Source organism: Staurois parvus, unplaced genomic scaffold, assembly GCF_062004578.1.
Source record: "Staurois parvus isolate SC_StPar_1 unplaced genomic scaffold, SC_StPar_1.0 ptg000530l, whole genome shotgun sequence".
Classification (NCBI taxonomy): Eukaryota; Metazoa; Chordata; class Amphibia; order Anura; family Ranidae; genus Staurois; species Staurois parvus.
The window spans coordinates 9,141,807-9,156,011 of NW_028318326.1; the positions used below are offsets into that span (position 1 = coordinate 9,141,807).

Here is a 14,205-nt window from a genome sequence, read left to right on the forward strand (position 1 = left end):
TTAATATAAATAAACAGCGCAAACATAGACCTCTACATCAAATCAATATATAAAGTGCATAATATATAATAAAAATTATATTATTAAAAGTCCATCATGATAATAGACAACAAAAGTTCGTGAATCACAAAAAGTTTGTGCAAAAAGATCAAAAATTCTTCTAATGCAAAGAAACTTCCACCTTCCACCCGTGCAAACCAACATCAAATACACTCACCAGATTTAGGTGAATGAAACGCCAATGTAGGCAATTTTTAATATATATTTTGTCCCACTAATATTTTGTCCGCTGGGAGTAAAACAAGTAGTGATTGGAATATTTTAAAAAGTGTTTTTTGAGCTTTGTAGGTATATGCCTCGTTTGTAAAGGACTCTCACGTCACACAACAGGAGGAGTGGTTTTGGATAATCCTGGGGATGAGTCCTGACCAACTGTAAATGAGGGGTGGGTCCCTTTTGGGTATTTAAGGGAGCTTCAGACAGGAAATGGACGTCTTGAGAACGCCCAATGGGAGGGGCGAAACGCGTTGACGCATTTCCGGTCTTTACCCCGTACGTCTGACGTCACTTCCGGTGAGTGGAGCGCACGCTGAGCGGTGCGTTCCAGCGGCCATCTTTTGGGATCTGTGCATGTTTGTTCTCTGTGGAGCTTCTGCTGTACCCTGGAGCTGTGATGTGAGATTCCATGGGAGGTTGTCTTACATTCATTGTCCATCTGGAAGAAGCTTGTTCTAATAAATATGCCTTTTTAAAGTGATTTAAATGTGAGTGGCCTTAATCCTTGATTTTATTTAAAACCGGTATTTTGCAATATCACACTATTTGAGATTTTCTCTCCCCGGTTGTATGGTGGAGCCTATACTGATGGTGAGGATTCCTATAGAGTGGATACGAAAGAGGGTTTAGGATCCCATAAAAATTCCTAAAAGGCGTTTCATTCACCTAAATCTGGTGAGTGTATTTGATGTTGGTTTGCACGGGTGGAAGGTGGAAGTTTCTTTGCATTAGAAGAATTTTTGATCTTTTTGCACAAACTTTTTGTGATTCACGAACTTTTGTTGTCTATTATCATGATGGACTTTCACTATTAATATAATTTTTATTATATATTATGCACTTTATATATTGATTTGATGTAGAGGTCTATGTTTGCGCTGTTTATTTATATTCATCACATTTTGTGTTCATCACATTGCACAGCAGCAGGATAGATCCTGTAGTAGTTTTTTTTCATTGGCGCAGGAAGAATTTTTAGTAGATTACAGGAAGATTACCCAAGCATTCCCTGAAAGTTGCTTCAAAGTTGCTCAAGTCACCTGGCAAAGTCGCACTGTAAGTCGCAGTAGTGTGAACTGAGACTTAGGCTTGGTTCACACTGCTGTGTCTTGGGATCCGACTTGTGAGACCCCAAATCGCATGACATGTGAAATCCCATGTTAGTCAATGAGAGTGGTCTTAATTAGCACTACTGAAGTCACTCCGACTTTAGAAAAGGTTCCTGTATTACTTCAAGGAGACTTCTATCCCACTTGTGCCCATAGACTTTAATGGAAGTCACCTCCAAGTCAGATCCTTATCTATATTGATGTGATTTGGATCCTTCATTACAAAAGATTACCCAGCCAAATTCGCCTGGCATGAAAGTTGCACATAAAATCACAACAAAGTCATACTCAAGTCGCCAGCAAATCGCAAGGAAGTTGCCTGGCAAACTCGCACCATGAGTCACACGACTTTCAAGTCATAGTAGTGTGAACCGAGCATTGAAGTTGAACTAACTACTTTAACCACCTTCCGGCCACCATATAGTACAACGACGGGCGCAAGGTGGTTCTCTCGTTCTGATAGGACGTCATATGACATCCTTCCATTCTCACCGCGCATGTGTGGCTCAGGGAGCGCGCAGCGGGTCACGGATCTTCGTACACTGCGGATCACGGAAGGAGCCGAAGATGTCGGCTCGGTCATGTGATCAGCTGTGTCCAATCACAGCTGATCACATGTAAACAAGGAAATGCCGGTTATCAGCATCTCTCTCCTCTCGGGCGGTAATCGGCTTTCCGCGGAGGGGACATATACACTGATCATCAGAGCACTGATGATCAGTGTGCCCTGATGATCAGTGTGGCCCCAGAAGTGACACCTTTTCAGTGTCCATCAGTGCCAGCAGTCAGTGCTCATCAGTGCCTTGTGCCAGTGCCCATCAGTGCCACATCAATGGCACAGATCAGTGCATACCAGTGCACATCAATGCCACATATCAGTGCCCATCTGAGCTGCCTTTCAGTGCCGCGCATCAGTGCCGCGCATCAGTGCCCATCAGTGATGCCTGTCAATGCCCATCAGTGCAATCTACCAGTGCCTCCTCATCAGTGCCACCTATCAGTGTCCATCAGTGCAGCCTATCAGTGCCCATCACTGCAGCCTCATTAGCGCACATCAGTGAAGGAGAAAAATCACTTACTTACAAAATTGTATAACAAAAACTAAGAAAAAACTTTTTTTTTTCAAAATTTTCAGTGGTTTTTGGTATGTTTAAGAAAAAATAAAAATCCCAGAAGTGATTAAATACCACCAAATAAAAGCTCTGTCTCAAAAAAATGATAAAAATTTCATATGAGTATAGTGTTGCATGACTGCGCAATTGTCATTCAAAGTGTGACAGCGCTGAAAGCTGGAAATTGGCCTGGGCAGGAAGGAGGTATAAGTGCCCTGTAGGCTAGTGGTTAAAGTGGTTGTAAACCTATGAAATGAAAAATGAACAAAGCATATCCCTCTATAGTGCATATCTGCCTTGATTCAAAGCAATTAGTGTTCATATGTGATCTCTCCTCCCTACGCTGCCTGCATGAGTCACTACTGACAGGCTAACTCTACACCAAGCAATCCAGAAAAATGGTCTCCTCCCTCCAGCACACAGCAGGCGATTGACAGCCTCAGCTATGCATGTTTCCCTATGAGTGAATGTGGAGGGTGTGCATCCATTTCCTCCACTCAGGTGTAGCGTGTTTTTTGAAGCTGTAATTTTTTTGTCATAATTTTTTTAAAAGGAATTAAAAAAAAAATTCACAATTTTTTTTTTTTTTTTAACATACTGTCACCAGTGCAGTACAGCATCATCATATAACTGGTGTGGCAGTGATCAGGGACATCGACTGGTGACCGTACGAAAAAAGACTTTAATTCATCACATTTTTTTCTTTACTTGTACTGACAGCCTCCCTGGATCCCACCAGTTGAACAACCTTAGACCCATCTCCCTGCTACCATTTACATCTAAAGTCCTAGAGCGCTGAGTTCCCACCTCACCGACAACAACCTCCTCGATCCCCTACAGTCTGGCTTCCGCCCCCTACACTCCACCGAAACCGCCCTACTCAATCTCACCAACGACCTGCTAACTGCCAAAACCAATGGCCACTATACAGTACTCCTACTCCTCAACCTCTCTGCGGCTTTTGACACGGTTGACCACCCCCTCCTCCTCAAAAAAACTACACTCTCTTGGCCTCAGAGACTCCACTCTCTCCTGGCTCTCTTCCTATCTATCGCAGCGCTCCTTCAGTGTTACCTATAACGCTGCCTTCTCCTCTTCACTCCCTCTCTCTGTCGGTGTCCCTCAAGGTTCTGTCCTTGGACCCCTTCTCTTCCCCATCTACACCTCCTCCCTTGCCCAATTGATAAATTTCCACGGCTTCAATTACCATCTCTATGCTGACGACACACAAATCTATCTCTCTACCCCTCGCCTCACCGATTCAGTCTCCGCCCGTATCACAAGCCTACTAAGCGACATATCGGTTTGGATGTCACTCCAATTGCTCAAACTAAATCTTTCCAAAACTGAGCTCCTTGTATTCCCCCCAGCCCACACCCCTCCCCAACTTCTCCATCAAGACCAACAACATTATCATCAGTCCCACTCCTCAAGCCAGAGTACTAGGTGTCATTCTAGACTCCAATCTGTCTTTCCAGTCCCAGGTCCAATCGCTGACAAACTCATGTAGGCTTCACCTCCGCAACATCTCCAAAATACGTCCGTTCCTAACCCAGGAAACCACTAAGCAACTCATTTACTCCCTCATTATATCACGACTTGACTACTGTAACTCCCTCCTCATTGGCCTACCTCACCGCAGGCTATCCCCACTTCAGTCTATCATGAATGCTGCTGCCAGACTCATCCACCTTACTAACCGCTCCGTATCTGCCACCCCCCTCTGCCAATCCCTCCACTGGCTTCCAATTGCCCAACGGATAAAATTCAAAACGCAAAACACTGACATATAAAGCCATTCATAACACTGCCCCAAATTACATCACCGATCTTGTCTCCAAATATCACCCAAACCGTACTCTCCGCTCCTCGCACGACTCTAGCTCCTCCTACTCTCTAGCTCCCTTGTCTCCTCCTTCCATGCTCATCTCCAGGACTTCTCCATCCTCTGGAACTCCCTACCCCAATCCACCAGACTATCGCCTACTCTGCTCACCTTTAGGAGCACTCTGAAAACCTCTCTCTTCAGGGAAGCCTACCCCGCCCTCAGCTAATACTGAACTCCTCCACTCTTCCAACCACTCCATCCCCCACAGCTATTTCCTCCTGTACCACTATCCCCTCCCTCCTAGATTGTAAGCTCCAAGGAGCAGGGCCTTCGAACCCCTCGTGTATTGAATCGTATTGTTACTGTACTGTCTCGTGTATTGTCTCCCACCATAATGTAAAGCGCTGAGCAAACTGTCGGCACTATATAAATCCTGTATAATAATAATAATCCTTTTTTGAATCAGACAGTCCAAGGTATTCAGTAGGAGGCAAGGTGAGTTTTCTGAAGTTGTAATTTTTCGTCACAATTTTTTGGAAAATGAAGCCATTAGAAAAAAAAAATTCTGTTTTTTTTTTTTTTAAACATACAATCACCAGTGTAGTACAGTGCCATCATATTACTGGTGGTAGCTGTGATCAGTATGAATAAAGAAAAAAAAATGATGTTCTTTTTTTTCCATTTGTCTTTTTTCTTTTTTTTTTGTACACACTGTGACCAGACAATACAATGTTACCATTGTAGCACTACACTGCTCTGAGGAAGTGATCAGGATTTTTTTTTTTTTTTTTTTTTTTTACACATTATGATTGTTTATATTAGTCAATTTCATTGCTATTAGCAAGCATTTTTACTACCGATTCATTCTGTATATATTCTTGTGATTAGCTGTGATTGGCCCCATCTGTACCGTGTGATCACTGTGACCAATCACAGCTAGCAACAAAACTGTACACAATGAATGGCATGAAAGGAAGCCATTCATTGTTTACAATTGTCATGTAATCTGCTGTGATTGGTCACAGTGTTCAAATGATACTGGCAGCAGGCTAGTACAGTGATCTGTCATTGGCTGTATCCAGTGGACACAGCGGGTGACAAATCGAGCCTGCAGCGCGGCAGTAAAGTCGCATGCATGGTGCGCTCCGGGAGGATGTCATGTGACATCCATACGGAAGGAGGCAAGTCCCACTTGGCCATCAGTTTACGTGTGTGTCTGTGTGTCTGTGTGTGTCACGCTAATGACTTGGTATCATGCATTCGTAAAATGTGTGACTATCATTGAGAAAGTAACCTCTGTATAGTATGCTTATTTAGTGAAAAATGGTAATTACCAAGAAATTTCACGTAGCTGTAGTCCTAGCCAACACTGCCATGATAACCAGCCTTTCCCAACCAGGGTTCCTCCAGAGGTTACTAGGGCTTCCATGAGTAGTCAGTAGCAGTCCATGAATCTTCTATCAGTGTTTGTGTCGTTCTGACACCACTCAGCAGTGAACATCAATGTAAGAGGACACTGTACTAACCAGCAAAATAACAGGACATTCTTTCCCCTGACCACCAATATAACATGGATCAGCCATAACTTTAGGACCACCCACCTAATATCAAGTAGGTCCCCCTTATGAAGCCAAAACAGTCTCTACAAGGACTCCACTAGACATCTGAAGATATGTTGTGGTGTCTGACACCAAGCCGTCAGTAGCAAATCCTATCAGTCCTGTGCGTTGTGAAGTGGGGCCTCCATGGCACGGGACTTTTTCCAGCACATTGCAGAGATTGGATTGGGATCTGGAGAATTTGGAGGCCAAGTCAACACTCAAACTTGCTGTCTTCCTCAAACCATTTTTGCAGTGTGGCAGGGCACATTGTCCTGCTGAAAGATGCCACTGCCGTCACGAATACCATTTCCATGAAGGGGTGTACTTGGTTAGCTGCAATGTTCAGGTAGATGGTACATGTCCAGTAACATCCATATGAATGTCAGGACCGAAGTTTCCCAGCAGAACATTGCCCAAAGCATCACACTGCCTCCACCGGCTTGCCTTCCTCCCATAATACATCCTGGTGCCATCTCTTCCCCAGGTAAGCTACAAATATGCACTCGGCCATCCACATGATGGGAAAGAAAACCTGATTCATCAGAGCAAGCCACCTTCTTCCATTGCTCCTCGGTCCAGTTCTGATGCCCATTGTAGACACTTTTAGCTGTGTATACGGGTCGGCACAGGCAACCTTGACCGGTCTGCGACTACGCAGCCTCATTCATAACAAATACTCAACCAAGTTTTCTGCTTTTACCACTATCAACTTCAGGGACAACATGTTTACTAGCTGCCTAATATATCCCACCGACTGTCATATACCAGTGTAACAAGATGACCAATGTTAATCATTTAATCTGTCAGTGTTAAGGTGATGGGTGTATATTTAGTGTAGAGGGGATATAGATCCATGGGTTGTATTTATTGTCCTTGTCATTTGAATTCTGATGTATGAATGTTCTGAGGGTGTAGATCCAGCCCTGCCCTCTACTATATGAACATATGGATTTGAACAGGAAATCAGTGAACATTGGAGGTATGTACAGAGGTAGGTGCACGCACTCAGCACCACCCCCACTCTATGATCAGACAGAGGACACTGTATACCATCAGATCTGACACACCATCATTCTGTACAGCCTGTAGGTGGGGAATTCCTTGCATACTGGTGACAACACTATGGAGGTATTTACTACATCTGGTGTAGCTGTCCATGGCAACCAATCAGCTTCCAGCTTCAGCTTGTTCATTAAAGGATAAGATCACCTTTGAACATGTTACGTCCATTTTTAGAGAGGAACATGTAACATGTTCCCATGGCCGCAGCCGCCGCCCTCCCTGTGACAGTACGGGGAGAAGTTTTCCCGTACTGACAGATATGAAGACAACGCAGCTCCGCCCACACGGCTGCGTCACTCATTGACAGACTTCTGCGAATAAGTGCCTACAGGTCCCAGCAGCCTCAGCAGAGATCTACTGATCGCTGGTGCAATGCTTTCCAGGCTCCTGCAGACAAACAGATTAAATGCACATTTTTTTACCTGCAAAAAAATGTGCATTTATTATTTTTGTCCAAAAGGTGAACTTATCCTTTAAGCTATGAAAATGAAAGGTAGAAGTTGATTGGCTGCCATGTACAGCTGCTCCAGTTTTAGTAAATCCCCCTCTAAGACTGGAACAGACAGAAGCTGGAACGCTTGTTCATGGCAGCCAATCAGCTTCTAGAGTTCGTTTACATAGCTTCACTGAACAATAGGAAGCTAAAAGCTGATTGGTTACTTTTCTGCTCCAGCTTGTGCCTGTTCCACTCCCAGTGTACATCTATAGAGTGGAGTACCCCGCTCTGGTCTGCCCCTGGCACTGTCAGTCCGGCCGGTGTCCCCACACCAGGAATCCGCCGTGCTGAGTCACCTCCCTGAACTTCCAAACTTCGCAGACTCGTGCTGTGATTCCCCCGGACCCTCCCGGCCGCCTCCCCCAGGCTGCTCGCCGCTCTTCTTACCGGAGTTAAAGCTGTAGTCAGGCCGATCGTCTCCGGCGGCTCCCCCTGGACAGGCACCCAGCTCCGGCTGACAAGTAGAAAGTTTCCCGCAGGAGGCAGCGTGCTGTCACAGCCACTTCCGGCCTCCTGTCATTCACTGCGATACCACACAGAGCTCCGCACCAGCGCCACCTACCCGCACGCCGCTCTACTGCACCCATCCCATAATAGGGGACCGCATTCCATAGACAGGTCCTGGAAAATGTGCTCAGAGCACACCTATTATAGCGAGCACACCTATTATAGCGAGCACACCTATCACAGAGAGCTCACCTATCACAGAGAGGGCACCCTTCATAGAGAGCGCACCCATTATAGAGAGCGCACCCTTCATAGAGAGCGCACCCTTCATAGAGAGCGCACCCGTCATACAGAGCGCACCCGTCATACAGAGCGCACCCTTCATAGAGAGCGCACCCTTCATAGAGATCGCACCTATCATATAGAGCGCACCCTTCATAGAGAGCACACCTGTCATACAGAGCACACAGAGAGCACATCCATCATAGAGAGCACACTCGTCATACAGAGCACACCCTTCATAGAGAACATACCCATCATAGAGAGCACACCCGTCATACAGAGCACTCCCGTCATAGAGAGCACACCCATCAAAGAGAGCGCACCCATCGTACAGAGCACACAGATCGTACAGAGCGCACCCATCATAGAGAGCACATAGAGATCACATCCATCATAGAGGGCGCACCCATCGTAGAGAGCACATAGAGATCACATCCATCATAGAGAGCGCACCCATCGTAGAGGGCACATAGAGATCACACGTATCATAGAGAGCACATCCATCATAGAGAGCGCACCCATCATACAGAGCGCACCCATCGTAGAGAGCACAGCCATCATAGAGAACGCACCCATCATACAGAGCACAACCATCGTACAGAGCACACCCATCATTCATAAAGAGCACACCCATTGTACAGAGTGCACTCATTGTAGAGAGCGTAACCATGGTAGAGAGCACATCCATCATACAGAGCGCACCCATCGTAGAGAGCACACCCATCAGAGAGCACACCCATCATTCAGAGCGCACCCATCAGAGAGCGCACCCATCGTACAGAGCACACCCATCAGAGAGCGCATCCATCGTAGAGAGCGCACCCATCGTAGAGAGCGCACCCATCGTACAGAGCACAACCATCGTAGAGAGCACATCCATCGTAGAGAGCGCACCCATCGTAGAGAGCACACCGATCATAGAGAGCGCATCCATCATAAAGAGAGCACCCATCGTAGAGAGCGCACCGATCATAGAGAGCGCATCCATCATAAAGAGCGCATCCATCATAAAGAGCGCACCCATCGTAGAGAGCGCACCCATCGTAGAGAGCGCATCCGTCATAAAGAGCGCACCATCGTAGACAGCGCACCCATCATAGAGAGCGCATCCATCATAAAGTGCACACCCATCGTAGAAAGCGCACCCATCGTACAGAGCACATCCATCATAAAGAGCACACCCATCATAGAGAGCACCTCCATTGTAGAGAGCACCCCCATCGTAAAGAGCACATCCATCATAAAGAGCACACCCATCGTATAGAGAACACCCATCATAGAGAGCGTACCCATCGCAGAGATCGCACCCATCGTAAAGAGCACACCCATCATACAGAGCGCATCCATCATAGAGAGCGCGCCCATCGTAGAGAGCACACTCATCATACAGAGCGCATCCATCATAGAGAGTGTGCCCATCGTACAGAGCGCAGCCATCGTACAGAGCGCACCCATCATAGAGAGCACATCCATCATAGAGAGCACACCCGTCGTACAGAGCGCACCCATCATAGAGAGCACACCTGTCATACAGAGCACATCCGTCATACAGAGCACACTCATCATAGAGAGCACAGCCGTCATACAGAGCACACTCATCATAGAGAGCACACCCGTCGTAGAGAGGGCAACCATCATAGAGAGCACAAACTTTTTTTTTTTTCATTTTGGATAAAGTAAGGGAGGGTTATAACCTTTGAAAGATTTATTTCTGCCTTCTGTGTCCCATTGCAGAGATTTCACTTCAACTGTTACTAAACCCAGGACCCTGCATCCACTATATCTGGTCCCCCACAGTGCACACAACATGGAAATGCAATAACCTGCTAAAGGCTTTTCTCATCAGCAGTATATAGCAGTCTTGTAACTTCACCAGAGCACTGATTAAAGCTTGTAGGATGAGTTTTCTTTCTGCTCTAGAAGAATGCAGATCCCATGACCTCTGTCTGGACAGTGCTGATTGGCCCTGTGCTGATCACATGCACTCTCCCAATTAAAAAAAAAACTCTCTAGCAATACACACCAAACTGAGCATGTGCAAAATGGCTACGGTTCTTAGTGAACATTTGAACAAGAGGAGGAACAGAGAAGACAGGATGAAACATCCTTTTTACACAATGCAGAGGATTAACCCCTTAGGTTCCACAGTGAGTATAACAAGCATGCTTTGCTGCACATACAGACTGATTTTACTGTTGTGAGTTTAGTAACATTTTCACTTCCTGTCCCATAGCCAAACAGGAAGTGAGAGGAAATCCCTGGAAATTAAGGAAGTTCCTTGAGGATCCCCAGGTCACCAGAACTAATGTCCCCATTGGAAGATTTCCCCTCTATTACTTTTCAGGGGACAACCCAACATGTGTTTGTTTTTTTTTACTTTCACTTTCAATGATAATGGTAAACAAGACAAATAGAGAGGGCGAATCTCCCTAATCGGGGCACAGACAGCAACGAAAACTGACAGGTGCTCTAATCCCTCTCCACTCTATCCAAAACTAAAAAAAAGGTTTTGCCTTTACTTCGGGATAGAGTGGAGAGGGGTTAGAGCCCCTGTCAGTTTTTATTGCTGTCTCTGCCCCCATTAGGGAGATTCACCCTCTCTGTTTGTCCTATTTACCATTATCATTGAAAGTGAAAGAAAATCCCAAATTTTGTGTCGTTACCAGAACAGGTATAGAGGGGAAATCTTCCAATGGGGACACGAGTTCTGGTGACAACCAGGCATTCCCTCACTTTGGAGGGATTTTCTCTCACTTCCTGTTTTGGCTATGGGACAGGAATTGAAGGGAAATCTCAGATGACATAAAAAAAAACCTTACAGAGGGGTTTAGCCCTCCATTACTGTTCTGCTTTTATATTATACCTATTTTAAAGCCATTTTATTCCAAACTGCATACAGCTGTTTGCAGGCTATTTGGCCATCATCAGTGCAGTGTATGGAAACCATGACTTTTATGGACTATGGGCGCAACAAGACAAAATAACTTACAGGTTACGGTGAGAATGGACTAAAGCAATCAAAAAGCCCTTTTTGCACTCTCAGCATAACCTGTATGATTATACCGGCTAAAATAAGTCAGAGCCGTGGGGGGGGGGGGGAGTGCAGGGGATCTTGAGTGGACTCAGTGAGCTCTTTATTGTTTAGGAAACATGGCTCCTTTCTCTGGTGATGTGGTCTGTTCAACTGAAACATATTTATAAAAGAATATGTAAGCGAGCGCTAATTGAAAACAGACATGAATAATTAATTATATACATGTAAATGTTTATTCTAGTAGCTGCTGGCACTCAGGATACAGGTAACGGTCCCAATGTAAATGTGTGTATAAAAAGTGCAGTGCTATAAATGCATGAACATAAAAAATAAATGCTAGAATCATGCAAATAAATAAAGTGCAAAAGTACGTGCAGTTGTGCAATTGAGTGAATCAATAATTGTCCATGATGACAATATAAATCAAACAGCAAGTAATAAATAATTATAATAATAGCCCTCAAATTAATTGCAATATATCCAAGTGAAGAAGTGCAAATGTGCAAATATCCATGAAGGGAATCCACCACCTTGGACGGATGTACACTCACCAGAAAGCAAACATTAATGCGCATTTGTTTAAATTCTGTCACATCTGGAGGTGCAACAGTGTAAAGACAGCTCAGGGGTTAATCTTACAGCTCCATCCATACACAAGTGGGGCAGGTCTCCTATATCCTGGGGAAAATCAGCTCCACCACAGGAGCCAGAAAGTGCTTACATAGTGTAGATTGTAAGCTCGAAAGAGCAGGGCCCTCGATCCCCTCATGTTTTTCATTGTATTGTTATTGTTCTGTCACATGTTCTGTCCCCCTTTGTAATGTACAGCGCTGAGCGAACTATTGGCGCTTTATAAATACTGTATAATAATAATAGTATTTAATATGGAAGTCAGAGAACAATAAAAACATCCACGTGGAGTAAAATCAGTGTAATATCAAATACCAAGATGGCCACCGTTCCGTTCCTTGGCAGCGGCAGCGTGACGTCAGCAATGTAGGCTCCACTCAACGCGTTTCGTGCGACATATTTCTGCATATAAAGTGGACATCATATTGCCTTACAAATTCTATTTGTAGTCTTTGCTAAATAATCACATGAGACAGGGGGTGGAACTTTACAAAAGGTGTCATCATTTAGGGAACATCTATCATTAATTATATCATATTTTTGTTGTTCTGTCCCCTAAGGAGCAAAGTATATGTAGGACATTGTCCCATGTTGCTAGGCATTCTAACCATAGCTATGAGGTTCAAACTGCACCCCTCCCCTCTTGTCACAACTAATCCAACAACAGCTAGGAAGGAGATGGTTGATTCACAATGGTAATTGTCTGAGCTCTGAGTACTTTCATGAGACTAGCAGCGGCAAGAGGCTGACACGTTTTCCCTTGCTCTGCATTCATCTTGCCGTTGCTTGTTTGATGGAGGTGCTCAGAGTGGAGATAAGCTGTTTTTTTATGAATCGTCCATTTCCGTCTTAGCTGTTGTCAGATTGGCTGCAGCAGGAGGGTAGAAGGTGGGGCAGTTCAATTTTCAATTGATCTGTCACTGATTTTCCCATAATTGGATTACAGATTCTTTCTACTTTCTCCTGTAGATCTTCTTCCTGTCTCGTTTCTTCTGGTAGACCTCTAATCCTTACGTTTTTTCTTCTATTGCGGTTCTCCTGATCTTCTACCATAAATGACAACTTTCTCTGTTCTTTCTGCATCTCCTCCACCTGCAGTTTCAAATTAATAATTTGTTGTGCATATCCCTCCATTTTCCCTTCAGCTTCTTCACTTCAGGTTAATACCCGACCCAGATCAGTGCAGAGTGATTTAATTTCAACCTCAGTTCTGGAACAACTTCAGCTTTGCTAAACAATCCAGCTGACAAACTGCTACTAACCAGATATAGAATAGACTGAATAGGACCTAGCACTACATATTTGTTGGAAAAGCGGAACTAAAGTCTAAAATGAAAAAAACACAAGGAGGTAGGCTCTCTTTTATTGCAGAAAAGACAAGCAGTGTCTCTTCTGCAATAAAATAAACCTACCTGCCTGCTCAGTCTTTTGTATAATGTACACTGAGCTGTGCATGCGCAGCTCAGTATACGTTCTGGCACAGTACTGGGATTACTGCACACCTGCACATGCAATCAAGATGGCTGAAGACCAGCACCTGCAATAAGCCAGGGAGAAGGTGCCAGTGCCAGGAGGGACCTCACTCATGTTAGACCTTTGAATCAGTGGTAGGTATTTAGGACCTTAGTTCTGTTTAAGGGACAGTTCACACTACATGCATTTCAGTGTGCTTTTTTTCTGCATCCAAAACGCACAGAAAGTAGGTTATAGGGTTGTCAATGTCATAGCTCACATCAGTGCTTGCAGTTCCAGTGCATTCCAGTTGCAGAAAAAAAAGTAGAACAGGTTGCATTTTCCTGCATAGAACTGTACTGGAAAGTGGTAAAATGCATAAAAAATTCAGCGGAATGCACATGTCCTTATTTAAACTGAAGAAAAAGAGAGGGGAAAAAATGAACCTGGAATGGGTCAAAAATGCACCAGAACACACGAAAAAGCACCTGGAACGCATCTGGACTGCATTTCTATGGTGCGAACCGGCCCTTTAGCTAAATAACTTTGTACAGAAATTGTAACTCGTATGTCCATCTTAATGCTGAACTCCAGGAATGATCTTTTTTTTTTAGAACTTACATTGGTCGAGCTTGGTTACATCTAACCCTTCATATCTCACATCCAGAGAGAATGCTGACATTAACTTTAGCCTGTGCTATATACAATCATCGCTGGTCTCTTCCCGGAGCTGCTGGAGCAACTTGCCTCTGTATACTCACCACAACGGGTCACCCATTCAGCACCTCCACTATTCAGAGAACATCTTGTATTTTTTTCAATGAAGACAAGGCTTTCTCTGATTGGACAAGGTGGTGATTGTGACATCATTCATCC

General features: G+C 44.7%; 1 protein-coding gene across 2 annotated transcripts in view; it reads right to left on the bottom strand.

Annotated features, from left to right (window-relative positions):
- The window catches only part of MAP3K20 (mitogen-activated protein kinase kinase kinase 20), a 243,589-nt gene that overhangs the window by 225,684 nt on the left and 3,700 nt on the right, over positions 1 to 14,205 (bottom strand). The window contains exon 1 of one of the 2 annotated variants that reach the window (XM_089690494.1): positions 7,872 to 8,022. The exons of the other annotated variant lie outside the window; for it this stretch is intronic. The gene's annotated coding sequence lies outside the window, so the exon portion shown is untranslated. Of the gene's footprint in view, positions 1 to 7,871; positions 8,023 to 14,205 lie in introns of those variants that run through there. 2 annotated transcript variants of the gene reach the window in all.